Source organism: Mytilus trossulus, chromosome 14, assembly GCF_036588685.1.
Source record: "Mytilus trossulus isolate FHL-02 chromosome 14, PNRI_Mtr1.1.1.hap1, whole genome shotgun sequence".
NCBI lineage: Eukaryota > Metazoa > Mollusca > Bivalvia > Mytilida > Mytilidae > Mytilus > Mytilus trossulus.
The window spans coordinates 34,906,353-34,915,116 of NC_086386.1; positions in this window are offsets into that span (position 1 = coordinate 34,906,353).

An 8,764-nucleotide genomic window follows, 5' to 3' on the forward strand; every position below is an offset into this window, starting at 1 on the left:
ATTTTAATTTGTATTAAATAGTGTTTGAAATATTTAGAATATACATTAATTTGTATTAAATATCTAGAAGGGCGATTACGCACGCATGCATTAGGCAAATACACAATTCAAGTTTACTTATAACTTTATTACAGAGTCGGTCAGAAAAAAAAACATAGCTGTAAAGAGTCTTCGGATAAGGAGATAGATGATGCAGCTAAAGATTGGCTGCGCTTATGCCTTGACAGAGAAGGTGGCAAGAAACAGAGAAGGGAAAACAGAATAACATATATAAATAATAATGACAGTGTTGAAGTTCAAATTGAGGAGGACACATCTCGTGGTGACGACCAATGATATCAAATTTAAAATAAATAAAGTTTCATCTTCTGAATTATTTAATTTTCATTCTGGATCTGGAACCAATAGAACTAAACTTACATCTCCGAAAAAACTATTTGTATGATCGTCTAACCATAAGCCATACGTCATTTGTTCTGTTACAGGAATAAACGAAATTGATATGAAAAAGAAGATGTGGTATGATTGCTAATGAGACAACTCTTTACAAGACACCAAATGACACAGACTTTATCTGGTGATCCATCAAACATTGCCAAAGAAATATCTTAGCGTCACACAATAAATAAAATTAAAGAGGCAAAGTTCATGAAAAAAACAAGGACAGTAACAACAATGGGTAATACAGAATTGCTACCTTAAACTTTGGCAGTTTGGAACACAAAAAAAAAATCAAATGTGCTCCGGAGTATTTATCATATCCAGCTCCTCATGCAGCATCCATTGTAATTTGGTTGATACAATAGAACAACGTATTGCCAACATAAAAATGAGAAATATCTACCTTGGACCAACATAGTGCCAACATAAGAAAAGATATTCCTACGTTGGTCCAACGTTGTGCCAACATGGATTTCGTTTTTCATACAATGGGCCAATGTTGGCCCTATGTATTGCATATAACCGTACAACGTTGGGCCAACATGAAGCCATCATGTTGGGCCAACGTAGGCCCACTTTGCACTTATACGTTGGGCCAACGTTAAAATACAACGATGGGCCAATGCAATGATATACGTTGTGCCAATGTTGGGCCAACATACTCATGTTGTCTGGGAACCTTTAAATCTTTGATGATCTGTATCTGTATCTGTCTAACTTCTGCCAATAAAGGCACACCTCCACTTATTGGGAGTAATAATATGGTTATCCTCCACCAAGAATATATATATACACGGATTATTTATATAAAAAAAAAAAAAAAAAAAAAAAGGTAAATAATATATATCTGTTCTAAAGTCCTCCACCAATAAAAAAAAAAAGAAAAAATTATATACAACACACTGTATCCACTAGATTAATGTCTCTTTAGTAGGATATAATTACAACACACTGTATTCACTAACTTAAGATTAATGTCTCTTTTAGAAGGATATAATTATTTACACTTTAACTTTAAGCAGGGCTAGAAAATATAAAATTAGTAGGTATATTGAGATCTAAAAGTATAAAAACATGGGATTGTGGGCAGTACCAAGATGCGAACATTCTACTTTGCAAGCTTTCTGACAGTTCTAGGTTTAGTTTGAATGTCTAAAAGTTGATATCTTTTAGCATGAAGCTTGTAGCATAAGCATCTACAGAGAGGTTCCAGCAATTGATCAATGTCTGATATAAGATTCCTAGAATTCCATTGTTCTATACAATAATAATATGGGTTGATGAGAATTGTAAGCAGATCAAATTTAATATTGAGCTTATATTTTGCAAAAAGCACACTGCACACTTCAATAATTTCACGAATTAGTGTCATTCGTATATTTTCCAACTCAGTACACACAAGAAGAAAATGACTCAGTGTTTCATCACTTTTTCCACATAACATGCAGGTCGGATCAGGATTAGTGATGTTGAATACAGCTCTTTTTGTTTGCAGTATATAGCTACCAGTTAGGATCTTTAAACGGATTGGGATTCTTGATATATCTCGAATATTCGCAGAGCAAGTAGATGCGGTTGGATGACATTTTCCTATGCGATACATTCCACCAAGGTATTGTAGAGAGCTGAACATTAAAGAGTCTTGTTGTATTCGTTCAGTGTTGACTTTTTGGTTAATCATGTGTTTCCATTTTAATTTAGTTATAGTTTGGTCAAATAAAAAACAATTCTCATCTATGCTTTAAATGAAACGTATCCAGATATTGAATTATGTGCAAAAGTTAATGCTTTATTAAGACCTTTAACTTTAACCTTTTGTTTTCTATATATTTGTTTACATGTCTCAAATCTAGTACAGGTTTATCTTTACCTGCACTTTGTACTGAAAGTAATCGGATATACTACAAAAGGTTGACACTCTACCTCATTGATACGATTAGAAGTGAGAATTTCATAAAGACTTTTCATCAGAAGTTTGACAAAACTGCGAGCACCTTCGATACCGATACATTTTAATGCCAAATTTTATATAGTACCATCAAACCCAACCCGTAGAAACCACATAAACTTTCCTCGTGATTTATGCACCTAACATACATTTTATAAATAGTAAATACTGTTGCAGAACCGATATCAGAACTATTTATAATAGTTCTCATCTATAAATCATTACTACAAATAGCAAACGGCGAAAACCCATTTTCAAACGAAATAAAATATATTGAAATGATTTCAATAAACAGGAACAAGATAGTTCAATTTCCGCACAGTTGTTACTCTAGTGCAAAAAGATATATTCAGAATATCACAAATCCTGTTATTGATATGAAAAGTAAAATCCCAAAAACGCTGAACTCCGAAGAAAAATCCAAAATGGAAAACCCCTAATCAATTGGCAAATTAAAATGATAAATCACATCAAAAGAATGGACAACAATGGTCATATTCCTGACTTGGTACATGTATTTACTCTGGTGTAGAATCGTGTATTTGACGTCAGAATATAAACGTTACACATGTACAGGTAGAGATACAAAATAATTTTGTAGCTCAAAGTAGTTTCAAAATTATAAAAGAACAATATTATAATAGCATTAAGCGTACAAAGCACAACATCAATAATTAAATACATTACAAATAGTCCAGTCAATCTAGCATAAATTTGACCCTAACCTGAAAGTAATTGCAACAGAAGATTTTTGAGTTTTAATCTTTAGCATTATACCCCAAATATACACAGTAAAAAGTCCCAAAAAATCTAACTTGAGGAAAACTAAAAAAATCCCCATTTAAAATTCCTATGGAGATTTGCATTGAAAAGGGAAATAACTCTTGCAAAAAAGGCAGAAATATCAATAAAAATTGATACAAAATTATAACTTTACCGCTTCTATTCATCAGAATGTACCGATTCTTGATTTTTTAGCGGTCTTTAGAGTATAACAAACAACTCTAAAGGTGTTTTCGTATATTTTATCAAGCTATAATCTAGATTTCGTAATTTATTAGTTGACCATTTATTGAATTTTTCAACATGTCAAGATAAAGAATCTCAAATTTAATAAAAATAATTAAGCATGTATTCTTCTTTTTGTGGTTTAAAGTTTCTTAAGATAAGTAAGTTGCTGAAAAAATATAATATAAAGATATAAACAATACCAAATTTTCACATTATTTTTTCAAAATGGTTACAAATCTTCAAATTTGCAATTTCTTGAATGAAAAATGTGCGAAAAAAATAAAAACTACCCATAACACTTCAGTTTTGTACATTTCATGAGATGGAGACTATATAATTTAGTCAAATACAAACTTATAACCCCATCAAAGTATCATACTATACATAAATTTCAAGAAAAACAACCACAAACTGACCAAAAAAGACTAATTTTTGCAAGAGTTATCTCCCTTCCCAATGTTAATTTCCATTGAAAATCTAAAATGCTGATTTTGAGTTTTCCTCAAGTTAGATTTTATGGGACTTTTTTCTGTGTTTATAAAGGGCATAATACTATAGATTAGAACTAAAACATTTTCTGTTGCAATTAGTTTGAGGTTAAATCTTAGTTTGACTGGACTAAAACAACACATTGACGGCATGCATAATTACCGAACCACGTCAAATGGACATCACCCAAAACAGACCAAACAGTAAAAGTAATATCAATAATCATGATAATAGAACAAAGAAAAATTAAAGAACAATGTAACACGTTATTAAGATGATTAACAACGTCAGTACGCATAATCTATACACCAAGACCATCATGTATCATTTGTGAAGATAATAAACTAAGTAAAGACATACATTGTTTTTTAAATTTAAGACAATAGGACACCTTTTATTACTTTGTTCAAATCGTTACATTACTTTCACACATATCTAACAAACAACTGAGGAAACGGTTGAAACATTTTTTAAATTATATTTTTATCTCATAACGAAATCATAAAATAATCCTTAAACTAATTATATATAATTATTATGAAAAAGGAAGATATGGTGTGATTGCCAATCAGACAACTATACACGAAAGACCAAAATGACACAGACAGTAAGAACTATAGGTCTCCGTACGGCCTTCAACAATGAGCAAAGCCCATACCGCATAGTCAGCTATTAAAGGCCCCGATAAGACTATGTAAAACAATAAAAAAGAAAACTAACGGCCTTATTTATGTGAAAAAATCAACGAAAAACAAGTATGTAACACATAAACAAACGACAACCACTGAATTACAGGCTCCTGACTTGGGACAGGCATATACGTAAATAATGTGGTGGGGTTAAACATGTTAGCGGGATCCAACCCTCCCCTAATCTGGGACAGTGGTATAACAGTACAACATAAGAACGAACTATAAAAATAAGTTGAAAAAGGCTAAACTCATCAGATGAACAAAAATACAAGTGGACGTGGCCGGGTACTTATACATCCCGACACAAGAAGACACAATGAACATATCTGAGAGTACTCGCAGTTATATGACAACTAGTTCAAAGCTACTAAAAACTTATTAAAAAGATCATGCATCTAAGACTAATCTATCAATCCTTACACATCGAACATCCAATGGATTTAGTGAAAAGACGTCATAAACAGCAAGAGAAAAACATGAACTTGTGCAATTCCAAGTTACACGTATCGACAGATTGTAGATCCATGAATATGTATATAACATACTTTTTTGTCTAGTAATATTTACTTAGCTTTTAATTTTCTGATAACAAAAAAACAATATTTAATGATCTTATTACAGTGTTGCATATGTAACCTTTTAGAATATGTTTATTTAAAGGAGCGACAAATTCATATGGATCATTTCTTAATTTTCGGGCACGGTTTACAACATTTCCGTAGAAATGAGGATGTGCTATCCCGTTTGAAATAAGTTTTCTACAGGTACAATCAAACTTCAAAATCAAATCTTTATATCTAAGGAAAAATTTAGTAAGGGTTTTAAGTAATTTATGGTAACGATATCCCTGGTTTAATAATTTACCAGTAATACATAGGTTGCGTTCGTTAAAATCAAAAACGTCACAACAGACACGGGCATAGCGAACAAGTTGTGAAATATAAACACCGTAAGATGGTGCCAAAGGAATATCACCATCTAAAAATGGAAAATAACCAATAGGGAACGAAAAATCGTCTCTTTTGTAGTAAATTTTAGTGTGGAGTTGCCCGTTTAAAACCGAAATATCTAAATCCAGAAAAGGACAATTATATATATAATTTCAAAGCTCGACGTGTCACATATTCAAATGCGAAAGTAAATATAAATATTTGAACTTGTTTGTATCTTATAATGGTCTGACTTGCAATGAATTGTTGTCTCTTTTATTCATAGAATTATCATTCTCGAAATGTCTTCTTAAAGTAATGATATCGTTCTAACACGTTCCTCCGATGATGTCATATTTGCGCTTAACCACCATCTGAAATAAAGGATAGCCATACAACTTGGGCTGGTATTGATTTGTCTGAAAAAATGCCAACGCCAAAAGATGATCTAGAAAATCAATTGGACACAGATAATGAGCCAAATCGTTGTAAAAGAACATCTTTGCATCGACCTCGTTATTTAACTTCTATAAAAAGTACAAAGCATATACATGTACCAAATGTTGTTGAGGGATCCATTATCACCAACACGACGATGGATCCTATTATTAACAATAAAGGAATTTGATAACGATAAAAAAAAATCATCAAGAATTAACCAATGGAGAAAGATTAAAAGCCGATTCGTTGTAGAAAAACAACTTTGCAACGACCTCGTCCAAAGTTTCTGTACAAAATAATATGCTTTGACCAATATTGTTGAGATTCAAAAACTACGGTAGATCATGCAAAAGGATTATATACTTAAAAGGAACTGGATAACGATACAATATCCGATATAAGTTTAAAAGACGCTTTTGATTTTGACCAACTTATTATTCCAAAGGCAAGTACGTAGAGAAGAAGTAAACTAGTTCGGACAATAAGAATATGGAATTGAGTGATGATAGTGGCTATATTGAATGAGTTAAACCAAGCCATGGGTTACCTGTGAACAAATTGATGAAGGGGATTATATTGTTTTCGCAGGTATGATAGATGATCATCATGCTATAGTTGTTAAAAAGCTTCAGGACGAAACTTTATAAATTAAGCAGGCGACAAATCCAGGTTTTAGAGTTGCTACAGGTGTGTTCTTATGCAAAACGACAATCTGCATGTTGTGCTTTACAAGTTCCGGCTATAAGCCAAAGAGGAAACGGTTAAGAATTCTCGGAGTTTGTGTGATGATGGTGCAAAGTGAGAAATTATAAGTATGCCCTTTTGATAACAACTGCGAAAATTTCGCAACATACTGCGTTAAAGGATGATAATTTAATGTATATGTAACGAAATTATAATAAGTCCCTCATCTTTGTTTAGATGGTTTCCATGGGATAAGCAATGAAATTAAGCAATATGAAAAAGCATACGTTAATAGGATCATCTGCAAACGATTTTTCAATCTTAATAAAATAAAGTTTTAACCGTAAATTTACGACCTTTACAGAAAGCAGAATATGTTCAAAATGGGAAACTTAATTAGGTACAATATTACTTGCAGATTAGGCATGCAGTTGCTGCTTTAAGCATGTTAAGCATATGATATTTTACTCAATCTTATCGTAAATGCTACATTGCTAATAATGCGTTTTGTGGAGTATTATCATATAGAACAACTATTAAATATTTTAAAGAACAAATGCAAATATATGTTGATGCGACATTTGCTATGTTTGAATACAACTCTTTGGAAATTTTGAGAAAAGTAATGTGTTTTGTGCAATATTAAGCGGGATCAATTAAAAGTTTAGATGTTCTATTATTCTAAGAACACTTTAAGAATTAAAAAGAGGGGCAAACGATACCAGAGGAAAAGTCAAACTCATAGATCGAAAATAAACTGACAACGTCAAGGTTAAACAGAAAAACACAAAAACAGACAAATAATAGTACATAACAAGCATACATAGAAAACTAAAGACTATGCAACTGAATTACAATAAAAAAAAACTAGGGGTGATCGCAGGTACCTTCATAGGGTAAGCAGATCCTGCTCAACATGTGACACCCGTCGTGTTGATGATCTTATTACAAAACTGGTAAATGGTCTAATCAAATTCAAATTCTTTGAAAGTTTAAGGGATAGTAGTAACGACACAACAGCATATCTGATATCATCTGTAAAACGGTTATTCAACAACTAACAACCAACTCGTGATGGTTTCCATAAAATTTATGAAGGGATGATTTCAACTTCACCATTTGGAAAATATACAGTTGATTAATCAAAACTATCATTGATGTCTATTGTCGTCACCAAGATTAATTGACCTAGATCTTCGGAAATTATTTACCATTTGTTTCATATTTAACAATACTTTTTTATCGTTTTCAGTTATATATGTCCTCATTTGAAATAATATTATGAGTTCAGCTATCTAGCGATTCTAGTATTCTAATATTTTCTGTTGACTTGAGTTATCATTGATATGTCCATAATTATAAATTAACTGTTAACAAAACTTTTGAATTTTTGAAAAACTAAAGCTTTTCTACCTCAGGAATAGATTACCTTAGCTGTCTTTGGCAAAACTTTTAGGAAGTTTTGGTCCTTAATGCTCTTCAACTTCGTACTTTATTTGGCCTATTAAACATGTGTTGATGCGTGTCCCGAAAAGATAAACATGCAAAACATTAAATAAAAAACAAATATGATACGAATTATACAGACGCAAAATGTCACAGGTTACAACATGCATGTTTAAATTCTGTAGGAAAATATAACTCTATTATCTTCATATTAGCATGATTTTATCAAATCTGTGAAACAGCTCGTTAACGTGTCCTTGATCGTGACTTTTTTTAAACATAATCTTAATACAAAAAAGATAAAAGTAAAATGATATGTTATCAATGAATAGGATTTCAAACAATATAAAACTAGTTTTATCAGTACAGACTACTGTCTGTTCACATTGAGATTTTGTCGAGTATTTAATGAACGTATTATGTATGTGTTGCAGAAATCTGAATAGAGGGTGGTAAAGGGTTATTTTCGTGCAACGTGATCGCCGTTTTTTGTTTCTCGTTCAACGTGTTTTTACTTTTTTATTTGACGTTCAGACGTGCAAGACAGTTGACTCGTTCAACGTGTTCTTCTTATATAATTTTACGTGCATCGTGATTTTCATATGCTTATTTTGCGTGCAGGGTCATTTTCAAATACAATTCAAACACTAGGCAGCGATCGTGAAGAAAAAAATGATTAAGGT